Here is a 12,841-nt window from a genome sequence, read left to right as displayed (position 1 = left end):
ATTTTCTTGGGCTAAGCATTAATTATTATGAAGCAACTTGAAAAAGTATAAATCTTAAAATTTTGGCAGCATGATGTGATAGAAGAAACACTTGGAGTCAGAAGATCTATCCAGACCATGTGAAATATTTAACTTTTCTGAGCTTTAGATTACTTATTTGTAAAATAATGATATACATGTTCTACTTAACTCTTAGAGTTATAAGAGTTAGGTGAAATGACAAATACTATAGTCTTTTGAAAAATGTGATTCTTAAGCAAAATTTAAGGTTGTATTAAATATCGTGCCTTAAAAGTGTTCAAATTTAGCATTAATTCCATTGTGGACACTGGTTCATGTGATTCTTCTTTGTAAGTTTTTTGCCATTTCATAAATTGACTGGACCAAAAAATGATACAAATCCTGTCTGTTGGGGGAAGGGTATATATAGCTCTAGTAGAGTACATGCTTAGAATCCACAAGTCCTTGATTCAGTCCCCAGTACCTCCATTAAAAAAAAAAAAAGCCTAATTACCTCTTCCCAACAAAATAAAAAAAAAATCCTGTCTATTAAGTCTTTTAGGTTAATATTAGTGTTAATTAGTATTAATCTCCAGATTTAATTGCTTTATCTTGCCAACAATAAAATTTCATAAGAATTAAAAGAAACCTCTTCTTCAAAAGAGTAAGTTCGGTGTGCCATTATAATTAAAACTCTTTTCCTGATAGTTTAGGTTAGTTTACCATATCAGTTAATGTATTTTTTTATATGTTCCTTTATATTAGTATGTATACTGAGGTAAGTGATGGCTCCATTCTCTTTGTGGACATTCACCTGATCATTATTACTTTTTATTGGCTTAATAAAAAAGAATTTCACCATTCCTTGAACTGCAACAGAGCTAGTTGTTAAGAGTACAGATTCTTAAACCTAACTACGTGAGTTGAATACTGGTTCCAGTTATTAGCTCTGTGATCTTGGGCTGTTTACTTGTAACTGTTTTATGCTTCAGTTTCCCCATTTGTAAAATACAAACGTACAGTAAGTACTTTGTAGGTTGTTATGAGAAGCAAATGAGTAAATAGTTGTGAAGTGCTTAGAACAGTGCCTGATAAATACTATTAAATAATCCTTTCTCAGTGATTTTATTCAGTATCATTCATCAAGAGTTAATGTGAAATAATAGCTAGAAAAGGAAAAGCTCTAGATGATGGCTTATATTTTAAATTTATTATATCTTGTAGCTGATATTTTAAGTCTTTTTTAAAGCCTATAAATACTTGGAAATATGCACATCCAGGCAACTAAATGGATTTCACATCATTGATATTACCACTGTCTTTGAAAAACTTTATTAGCATTAAGACTTTCCACATATATATATGCTTTAAATATTTTAACTGTATGTTGCTTGGTTGTAGAATTCATTTTGGTTAGTGCAAATAAATTATAGTAACACTGCTTTACATTTGAATGGCCATTTAAAAATCTTTGTAAAATATGTCCTTGCTATCATTTGAGAGCAGTATAAGAAAATATTTAAGGGTTTGGGCTCTGAAACCGTATTTGAGTTGCAGTCCCTGCTATGCATTTCTGAGCCAAGTGACGTTTGGCATATTACCTAACTTTTCTAAGCTTTGCTTCCTAATTACAAAATGTGGGCAGTAAATATACCTACTTTGTAGGGTTGCCTGGAGGGTTAAATGATATATTACGCATATAAAGCATTTAGAATAGTGCCTGGATTATAGCAAGAGTTCAGTACACCTTAGTTACTGTTAACGTCACTGATGCATACAAAAGAATCAGTAAATAGAAGTGGAAATGTGAGGAGTCCAAGATTCAGATTAGATCAGTGATTTACTGAAGATCACATTCTCCCCCGAAAATAAGCTCCCTCACTTCTAGTGCAGATCTTTTCCCACAAAAACTGCCTCCTTTTCCACTGTTAACACCTTTCAGCTCACTCATAATGACTAGGTCGAGCCTAGAGACACGTTCCTTCATTTCCCATTGTGTTTCCAATTCTTGGCTGCTTGTTAGAGTATTTTTATCTTGGTTCTAATTCTGTCAGACACTTCCCTTTCTTCATGAATCCTTCAGCCCTGTGTTACTCAGACCTAAAGTTGTTAGCGTGCATGACAGGCATCTATTTTTAAGAAAAAAAGGAAGAATAGATATTGAGGCTAAATTTTTCATGCGGTTAGTTTTTTTTTTTAACGTGTGATTTCATTAGCCTGTCATTAATTTGTATTTAATATAGCACTGAATTGTATTTGTGCAGCTATTTTATTCCTTCCAAACTTTTCCTTTTTTCACCCTGAGATTGTAAAGTCAAATAGAAGTTATTTCTTAGGACCTAAGAAAGGAGTTTGAAAATCACACGAATACCCTGATCCATTCTAAAAATAGGAAGGATACAGTTTATGGATCATTGGGTTATTTTTAAAAATCTTGAAAGATTAAATTTGATGTATCTTTTGGCGTTAAAAACATGTTTATATCATATAAGCAAAGCACATAGTATTTAGTGTGTTATACTGGAATTTTGAGTTTGTTTGATCCTTTACAGTATTTTGTAAAAAGAAGAGTTGCAATTTTGAACATATCTGTTCAGAATTTGGGTATGTAGGACTAGTTATTGAATTACATTCAAACCAGTAGGTGTTTGTTGAATACTGTCTGCATATAGTGAACTGTGTAAGACTACAGTGAGGTGATGTTCCCAAATCCTAGACCTTCCCTCGGCTTCCTTAGTTATGCCTTCATGATGCTTTTTGTGATATTAGGAGGTTGAATGAATTGACCTCAAACTGTGGTTATGAGTGTTTTATCAATATTGATAATATTATTACTATTTGATTTCTTCAGAGAAGGTGCAGCTCCTTCTAAGGCTTGGTCTGTGTATGTGTGTTTCCTGTCTTTGTCATTGTTTTACATCTATGGGCAGTTCCTTATCTTTGCCTCTTTTTCTTCCTCTATTGTGTGTATTTGTATTTTTACACTCTTCTCATGGGAAGTTGGATTTCATGAGGTAGGCTGTGGAGTTAGTCTCAGACTGTTAAAGGACTGCTATTAGAAAATTGGGAAACACGATTCCTGACCTTAAGAAGTTTATACTTTACACTGGGGAGAAGACAATATGAATATGTAAAACATAACTAGAGATAACTGACATTTTAATATATTTAATATATGATTGCTCTTTGAATAACAGTAGTACTGTTACTCAAGTAACAAAAAGATTTTGTAGTATTGGTAGAATCTGAGCTAGACCTTGAAGCATGGGTAGGACCTAGATAACTCAAGAAAATGATACATGATTCTTGGAGAGAGTAGCAACCCTCTTTACATTTGTATTGTGGGAAAAATATCTTCTCCATTAAAATATGAGTCTGAGGTTGTCATAAAATATAATACATAATTCACATGTCCAAAGGTCTGCAGCCCATGCAGAAACAACAAAAGAATGTATATGATACTTTATAAAAATTAAGTATTTAGTTTTATATGCTTAAGTAATGTTTGTAAAATCATATATTTGCTTTTATTTCTGATAAACTGAATGTCAGTAGTTTTTACAATAGAAAATTGATTTCTAAGAACAAAACTCTTACATGATATTTCTCCTGTGGAAAGTAAGAAATTATCCCATTCTTGCCATCTTTGTCCAGGAATCAGTTAGATGTTAAATTGAGTGTTTCCTATCATGCTCTGTATCTGGGACACAGGAGTTATTGCAGTTGCAGTGAGAGGTAATGTAAAATGAGGAGGATAGTGGCAGGACAGACAGTGAGGAGATGGATGTGAAAAGTGATTTTCAAGATAGGCTTTATTAGCTAGTTGAATCTTGTCCTATGTTTCCCTTTAATCAAAGATGATTCTGAGATTTAGAGCCTTAGTGACTGAGAAGATTGTACAGTTAACAGAGATGAAGAATGTATGTTTGAGTTATATTTTAAGTGTATTTAATTTGAAGTTTTGGTAGCATGTTCAGAGGAGGAGGTCTAGGCAGCCATTAGACATGTGTTTGAAATTTTGAAGAGTGCTCAGGGTTGAGGGTAAAAGCTAGGAGTTCACATAGAGAAAATAATTTATATTGCCAGAGCAAGAGAGGGAAAGAACAACTAAGAAAAATTCAGTCTCAGTTATCATGGGTAGCAGGGGAGATTTATTCTGTTTATAGAGACTTTGTAGTTAAGTCCAGAATGACTTTTTCTGTGTTTCTCTAATTTTTGCACATGTTGCTCGATGGCAGTAGTAATCAATGCTAGAGCAAGGAAGGCAAGTATTAAAGAGAATTTGATAGCTTAAGGCCGAGCTAAACATTTTCACATGTTTAGTAAAGTTAAAATTGACAGTACATTATTTCCAGTCCTTTTTATCCTTCATATCAGATCTATACAGTAAGTGTGAATTTTTTTTCTCTTACTATCTGCTTTTGCAGGATGATTCAAGAATTATGCCTTTTGTTGGTTATTTCTCTGATATCAGGATCTTTCACTGTTCAGAGGAAAGGAAATGAGTTTAGAACTTAACTAGATTCTGATCTTCCTGTGATATGGCATAAAATGGTTAAGAGAGCTGTTCTGTCCTACTGAATCTTTACACAAATACAAATTTATGTTTATGGGTTTGAGGGTTTTTACCACTGTTTTGATTTCTATTCAACAGATCCCTTTTAGAAATTCACCTAATTTGGAGTAATAAATAGTGAGCCTGTACCTTAAAATTTAAAAGAAAATGTCTTTATTGATTTGTTGATGTTTATAAAATACTGCCTTTTTTATGGGAGGTATGTTGACATGATTATAAGCTTTTCAGTGTCAGGAAGCCTCATTCTGGCTTAATCTTGTTTCAGCCGCTGGTTATCAGTGGAAATTTAAAGAATTATTAGTATGTTAAAGCATCTTTCTGTTTGGTGACTTTGGTGGGTAATATTTCTGTGGATTTTCTTTAGAAGTATCTAGTCTACCTGTGGCCCCCCGTATACACACACACACACAAATATATTCAGTTCAATCTCAGTTATCATGGTTAACAGCATGGGGGATATGGTATATCTTAAATCTAATTGTTTATTATGCAAGGTTATCATTTGACACTATTGTGTTTCTCTGAAATTCTCTATGCTGGCATTTACTGATCTTTTTTAGGCCAGGCATCATTCTGAGCACTTAACATGGTAGTAATTATTTCTTATGACAACCCTATTAGGCCAGAACTGTTAACCCCTGTTTAAAGAATAAGAAGTTGAAACACATAGCTAGTACAGCCAGGGTTTGAACCCTGGCAATCTGGTTATATATCCATTCTCTTAACTATTGTGCAGTACCTATTTCTCTAAGCCTCAGTTTCCTTATCTAAAAAGCAGTAATAAAAAGATTATCTTTTAGAGTTATTGGTGGGGTTAAAGGAAGCAATGCATATGAAGAGACTGATATAGGAACCTAGATTTGATGGTCAGTTAATACTAGCTGTTTGGCCACTTTCCTGGGTTTCCTCCAGTTCTTTCCTTTTTTGTTTCCTTTATAAGTTTTATTTCCCCTCTGCCTATTTCTTACTGGTGTTCCAGGGTTCTATTCTGGACCTGCTGCTTTATATCATTCTGTATAATTCACTTTCAGGAAGTTTATCACTTTCCTACTTTTTAAGTACTGCCTACTTCCTATAGTGTGATGACCCAATTTTATATTTTCCTCCTGAGCTGTAAACTGATGTGTTCAAATGTCTGCTGTACATCCTCTCTTGGCTACCCCCACATGTCCCTCCAGCTTGATATGGATAAAAGGATTTTAATCCAAAATGGAACTGAAGGATATCAAATAGAGAATCTCGTACATGTGCCCTCAGGAAAATGAAACTTAAAGACTGAGAGACTGATTTCCCATAAATGCCTGGTTTACAAAAGATTGAAACTTAACTTCTGACCAGTGAATCTCTCCTCATCTTTGAGATGGTGAACTCTGTGTAGTTCCTTATTGGACTCTCCCCTTTTGCATACCTTGCCCATGAATGCAACCTAGCCTAAACCTTCAATGGACTCACCTGTAGCTCACTGCAGCCTGCAAGTCCTGAATTGCAATATCTCTGCTACCCCAGAATAAACTCAATTTTTGGTAACTTGAGTTTGCATCAGTTTATCTCTTTTCTTTTCTTCTTTTTTAATTTTCTTTTTTTTTTAATTTTCTTTTTTTTTTTTTGCATTTTTTTGTTTCTTTCTTTTTTTGTTTACAAACCCTTGTGTTGAGGGCTGACTTTCAATAGATCGCAGCAAGGGAGCTGCTCTGCTATGTAGGAAACCCCGACCCAGAAACAGGTCATCTACAAATGGTTTAGCACCAGGTTCCCCATGAACATGTAGTGTGTGACTGGCGAGGGGGTGGCTGCCTTTCTGGCCACGCCCTGTGTCCCAGGACAAGGGGCTCTCTGCCCTGGACCCTGGTCCCATCGCACCATGTGGGCACGTGTGTGACGGCCCGCTGATGGGGACGGTGAGGGACCAGCTATCTGAGGCCAACCAAGGCTCCTGTGGTGCTGTTGTATCATTCCACCTGGACAGGATTCTGATTTAGAGGCATTCAGTCATAATCCCACAGATGGTAGCTTTGCCCCATCAGCTCCTCAGCCAAGCACATACACCAGATGTCTGAGGTTTACCTCTTTTCTTTAGGTTGACATTACATGGTGTCATAAGTGGGATCTGAAGGTGCCAACCGTCAAGAAACAACAGCCTCTGGATTCAGGTGAAGTTTCCGCACTTGAGTCCTTTGTGCTCTTTGCTTCTGTGAGTTGCTGTAACTTTCAGTTTGGTAAGTCTCCTCTCAGATCTCAAGCTACCTCCTTTTGGTTGAGCTTTCCTACTTTATTCAGGATCTAGTTAGGAACAGATCGTCCTTCTGGCAAGTACTCTTTTGTTTCTGATAATTGTATCCAGTCATCTGAATGTTCTAAATGTAGTCCTCCTTGGGGAGTCCTGGCTGGTTTTATGTTAAGCCAGTTAGGGTCCTTCATGTGCATGTTTGACTACCTAGACCAGTCTTACTAGGGATAATGTAGCACTCCAGCAGCCGTTACGTGAGACTTTAATCTCCCCAAACTTGTTTTCTTTGAACTAAGTTAGAAAATTGTGGCCACAATATTAAGCAATCCAAATGGGATAGTTATTTTAATTGGTATCTAGAGGCTACTAAACATTCAGGATTCTAAAATTGTCTCCTTACTGTTTCTAAATTAACTGAAGGAAATAAATAACCAAACATGAATTGAAAAATACCAGAGGCCTCTTCCTCATTGCTAACCAAGTTCCTTTCTAGCCCCCCTGTTTTACCTCATCTGTATCCTTCTTTGGTGCTCTCTTGAGTCTCCCCTCTGTCTGAACTGACTTTCTTCATGGTACTGAAACCACACCAAACTGAGCACATTAAAACCTCCTTTTACAAAATCAGACCTTCTGAGGATCCTACTAAAAACTGTAGATTTCCTGTGCCCTATTAACAAAGGCCAAAATTAGGGCTATATTTAAGTGTTTCCCCAAGGTAACTGAGAATCCTTGTACGTTTGTTGAGGAATTCAATATTGTAACCCCAGCCTACCAACCTGGTCTCTCTGATCTCTATCAGTTAGTCTACTTGCTTGTTGGAGAAGGCCAGGCCCCACAGTGGATTAAAACTACTGGTTGGGGAAACCCTGAACAATTTCTAGGGTTTATGCTAAACCAACCAGTAGCCCTTGTATATGGTCATGCTCATGTTATAGCCAAAAACCACACAAAGCCATCCCTAGAGCCTCCCCAAGCCTGTGGACTGGAATAAAAGTCAGGTGTGCATCCAAAACTTGTAGAATCCTTTCATGACTATTACAACAAACTCCAAACCTTTTTTTTTTTAAATATGTATCTTTATGGAAGTATAGTCAGTTTACAATGTGTCAATTTCCGATGTACAGCATAACGCTTCAGTCATAGATGAACATACATATATTCATTTTCATATTCTTTTTCACCTTAAGTTTCCTGTACTATACAGTATGAACTTGTTTATCTATTTTATATGTATTGGTTAGTATCTGCAAATCTCCAATTCCAGTTTATCCTTTCCCACCCCCTTCCCCTCCTTGGTAACCATAAGTTTGTTTTCTTTGTGAGTCAGTTTCTGTTTTGTAAGTAAGTTAATTTGTCTTTGTTTTAGATTCCACATATAAGTGATATCAATATAGTATTTTTTCATTCTCTTTCTGGCTTATTTCACTTAGAATGACAATCTCCAGGTCCATCCATGTTGCTGCAAGTGGCGTTATTTTATTCTTTTTAATGGTTGAGTGGTATTCCATTGTATAAACATACTACAACTTTTTTTATTCAGTCACCTGTTGATGGACTGTTTCCATGTCTTGGCTATTGTAAATAGTGCTGCTTTGAACATTGGGGTGCATGTATTTTTTTGAATTAAGGTTCCCTCTGGATATATGCCCAGGAGTAAGATTGCTGGATCTTATGGTAAGTCTATTTTTAGTCTTTTGAGGAATCCCCATACTGTTTTCTGTAACAGCCGCACCAAACTACATTCCCACCAACAGTGTAGGAGGGTTCCCTTTTCTCCATAACCTCTCGAGCATTTATCGAACAAATTCCAAATCATTTTCAAAGAAAATTTTGGACTCCCTATAGATGTTCAATCTATTCAAGTGGCTTTTAAACTCCATGTTTATAAATGCCTACACAAAGACTTGTCCTTGTTGGTCAAAAGAATCTGTACTGAATAGGAGACAGTGTCCACTTCTGACCTTGTCAACCTGGCTAATGAATTAACTTACACCAAAGAAGATGACTTCAGAAAAAAGACAACCAACATTTTGAATCACCAACACCAACAGATAGAAATGCCAAAGTAAATCCATCCTACAGGACTGTGTCATTATTGCAAAAACCTAGCCATGGAGGATTGCTGCAAATTGAGATCCAAATAGACCCAACCTCCTAAGAACCAATTAAATCCCTTGAGAATAGTAATGCTTTGGAGGATTAGTCTTTCCACAGCATCCTCCCAGGAGACGAAGATATCAAATACCACACTTTGCATCCTGGGGACTTTGTTAAAAAAGGCATCTCCGTAGAGTCTCCCTCCGACATACCAGGTGTTGCTGACTGACTCCTGTGTCACCAGACTCCAAAGGATGGACTCCTGGATTCACGTGCCCCTTCTAAAATAAGGCCACCAAACTTGAGTGGATCTGCAACCCACCTGGTGATGCAAAGCTAAAAATTTCTAAGGACTGAAGCAGGTGACATCAGAAGTAGACAGCTTTCCCAAGATATCCAGACCAGGCCTGTGTCATGCTGCTTAAAGTTCTAATTGTCCTTTCTCTAGCTTTCTTGCCACCTTTTTTTAGCTTTAATGCATCTCTTGGTTCCCACCTTACAAAAACTCCTGGATTCTGCCAACCTTACTGATTGTTTGGTTTGTGCCAGAGCTGATAATACTCATGACGAACCAGAACTGGTGGCCTGGCCATTATCCTTAGAAGGCTGGCAAAATTTGTTTGGCAGAGATGCATGGTTTTTCCTTTGGTACCTTTGAAGCAGTACATGTTCTTCCTGCTGGCAAATTGGCACCAGTCATTACAGCAGTCCATTTGGTTCCCCACCCCGCCAATGAAGCATAAAGCCTTCACCCAAAGCTCTTCCACTTGGGTTGGAGTAACGGAACTTGAACAAGCAGTTCAAAAGCTCTCCATAATCATAGCAACGACTTGTGATACTGCCTATCAATTTCTAACTATAACACAATATATTCAAGTGGCTTTTTCTTTGATAATGTTAGCATCACTCTGTTATAGACCATGTTTTTTTTTAACTCCCTTCTTTTTTTTCCTTCAGTTATTAAAGAACATTTGCTTAATTTTTTAAAGCATCTATTCAGAATTAGAAAAAGAAGAAGTAGTAAACATAGAGTACCAATTCAAGAATTGGATTATTCCACATTGCTACTAACTGTTCCAAATTAAGACATCTGGTGACTAGGGAATTTTGGTTTCTCTCTGTTTGGTTAACCAGCTGGTTGTTCTGGAAAGGAAAAAGAAGTTCACTGTTCTTGGTGAAAGAAATTGGACATTCACAGACTTACTTTAAAGAATGACTTTTGGGTGGAAGATTTACTTGAGAAACTGGACATCTGAGGATGTTATTGAGGAAAATGTCTTTGTTTTTATAAAGACGCTTTGAAAGTTATATCTGGAACCTGAAAGATAATCTCATACTTCACGAGAAAGCATGTGTGTCATTCCCTCCCACCCCCTTCCCTTTTTCCTTGGTAACAAATTCCTGCACTTTTAAAAACTGTGCTTTCCCTAAGAATTTTAGTGTATTTAATGCATAAAGTGCCATATGTTGCTGCAACCAGTATCTTGAAAATTTGTGTGAATAACATATTCAGACTCACTAAGCAGGATTAATTTACAGAGACATTAAGTCTCAGTCATTATTGAATATGATACTCAAAATTTCATTGAAATTGTAGCAGATGTCAGTTCAGCATACCTTCCACTAAATATTCAGCACTTCTGCCCAATTTAAAGCAAATGGCCCTTTGGTAAATTGTTTTAAAGCCAAGTCTGTTAGTTTAACACATACACATTTCTCTAAATTTTTGGTATAAAAGTTTTCTGGGAAGTGTTCTGCTGAAGTGAAACTAATCATGCTTTTTATCCCAAGGTATTGTTTTCTCTACGACATACTGGCGATGCGTACGAATGACTATTCCTATTTCACTATTCCCAGTTTTTCTGAAATACTAATAACCAGTTTCCTAAGTTTTACACATGCAGTTTTGCTTCAGATAAACTGACATTAGAAATGCTTAATAAATGTAATGTCCAGTATAGAACTTTTGTGGCTACCATTAGATTTTTCTTGTTTGCCACTGACCTTGCTGCTAGTTCATGACATTAGACATTAGCAGCTACTGCTTCCAAATGCTTCCCCTTTAGAAAAAAAAAGTATGGCATATATTTATTATACAGGTAACATGGCCTACCCCTGTTTAAAAAAAAATGTACTTACAATAGAATGTAGTATATTGTAGGCAGCATAGTGTAGGAGTTTGTGGGTTCTGGAATAAGAATACTTGAGTTCAGAAACCAGCTTTACTCCTTGTTAGCTGTGCTTTTCTCGTAAGTTTAATAAACGTAATAGTACTTGTGGGGTTGTTATGGGGTTATATCATCATTAAAAATTTTAGCAATATTGAAAAGTAGTGGAAAGAAGGCAACACATCCTCTAGACTCTCTCTGTTTCTCTCTCTCTCCAGATATTTGAAATCCATTTTATGAACATTATTCCAAAGACCTTTCTGGTATATATATACAGACAGGATGAACAGAAGCATGCAGATTAGGAATAATTTTATTAAAGTAGAATGGTATGTTAAACATTTTCTCAAAATAGTATTACATATAGTTTAACTTGGATTTAGTAAATGAAAAATAAATAAAATGGAAAAAACTGCTAAAATGTGGGTGTTTCTTCAATATAAGAGATTAATTCCTTTCAAAATTTCCTTTGAGTTAACCCAAAGAAAAGGTAAATGATTTTAAGAGGTTGGAATTATTATACTTTGGAATTTTTTAAACTACATGTTTCAGATATCTACACAACTGACTAACTGATGCAGTCAGACATAGGTTTTTCTGGTCACCAGATGTGTGACTGAGAACGTCAGACTCCTTTCATTTTGTGGCTCCACCATCCTTTAGTGCCTTGGAGTCTCCTCCATCCAGCTGGCAGATGGGTGAAGAGATGGTGAAGAAGGCACCACCTCTTGATCACCTGGCCTTGATACGACATGTTTCACTGCTACTGGCAAAAACTAGTCATGTGCTAGGGTGAGGCAATCCTTGCTGGGGGACCTGGACTCTGTTTTCTGTTCTGAAATCCCATGAAACGTTTTATGCCAAATCCCAGGTATATCCCACTCCTGCTGGCTGCTTCTCATTTCCTAAACTTAGTTTAGCGGTAGGTCTTACAAATATCCTTGCCTTTGCTGAGGCCCTGCAGTAGGAAGAGTGATTATTCCTGAGACTTGTTCTGAGGTTGCCCACCTACACCTCCATTGGCTTCTCTCCAAATTTAGGAATATTAGTGAAAACCTTGAGATTTTATTTTTACGTTCCTCAGTACGACTTTTGGGAAAGTGGTGCTGTTGGCACAAGGAAGGAGATTGTCTTGAGCTCTGCTATATAATTTCCAGTTTATAATGAAGATAAATCACAGGTGACTAGGACAGAGGTTGGTGGTGCTAGTTGTGACTGTCCTGTCTGAGCCATCTCAGGTCTGGAATTGAGATTGACAGAAGAGCTTTTTGGCACAGGAACATTCCTAGTGTGTAAGTACCTGTTTTTTCCCCCTATCTAGAACCTCCAAACATCCATGGTATGTGTCAAGGGAATTTTTTTTTAACTTTTTATTTTGGAATAATGTTAGGTTTCTAGAAAAGTTGCAAAGATACTATATACCTTTCACCTGGCTTCCCAAATGTTAATGTGACCATAATACATTTGTCAAAGCTAAGAAATTAACACTGGTACAATACTATTAACTTGAGTTTATTTGGATTTTACCAGTTTTCCCACTAATCTTTTTTTTTGGTTAAGAATCTAATCAAGGATACCACGCTGTACTTACTCACCACATAACTTTAGCATCTCCTCTGACTGCAATCTGTGACAATCTTTCAGACTTTCACTTTTTCATGACTTTGAAACTTGAAGAGCCAGATATTTGTAGATTGTCCCTCAACTGAGTTTGACGTTTTCTTAAGATTAGCTTGGTGTTATGAATTTTTAAGAAGAATGCCACAGAATTGG

At 36.4% G+C, this 12,841-nt stretch overlaps 1 protein-coding gene across 10 annotated transcripts in view; it reads left to right on the top strand.

Moving 5' to 3' along the window:
• The window catches only part of WDR89 (WD repeat domain 89), a 39,420-nt gene that overhangs the window by 3,394 nt on the left and 23,185 nt on the right, over nucleotides 1-12,841 (top strand). For 5 of the 10 annotated variants that reach the window (XM_031679123.2, XM_072963186.1, XM_006206975.4 and 2 more), the window contains exon 2: nucleotides 6,654-6,792. The exons of 1 other annotated variant lie outside the window; for it this stretch is intronic. The gene's annotated coding sequence lies outside the window, so the exon portion shown is untranslated. The remainder of the gene's footprint in view (nucleotides 1-6,653; nucleotides 6,793-12,841) is intronic. 4 more of the 10 variants (XM_031679124.2, XM_072963188.1, XM_072963187.1 and 1 more) reach the window with 2 other exon arrangements.

This window comes from Vicugna pacos, chromosome 6 (genome assembly GCF_048564905.1).
Source record: "Vicugna pacos chromosome 6, VicPac4, whole genome shotgun sequence".
Lineage (NCBI taxonomy): Eukaryota > Metazoa > Chordata > Mammalia > Artiodactyla > Camelidae > Vicugna > Vicugna pacos.
The sequence above is the reverse complement of the archived record's forward strand: the minus strand, read 5'-3'. Positions and strand labels throughout refer to the sequence as shown.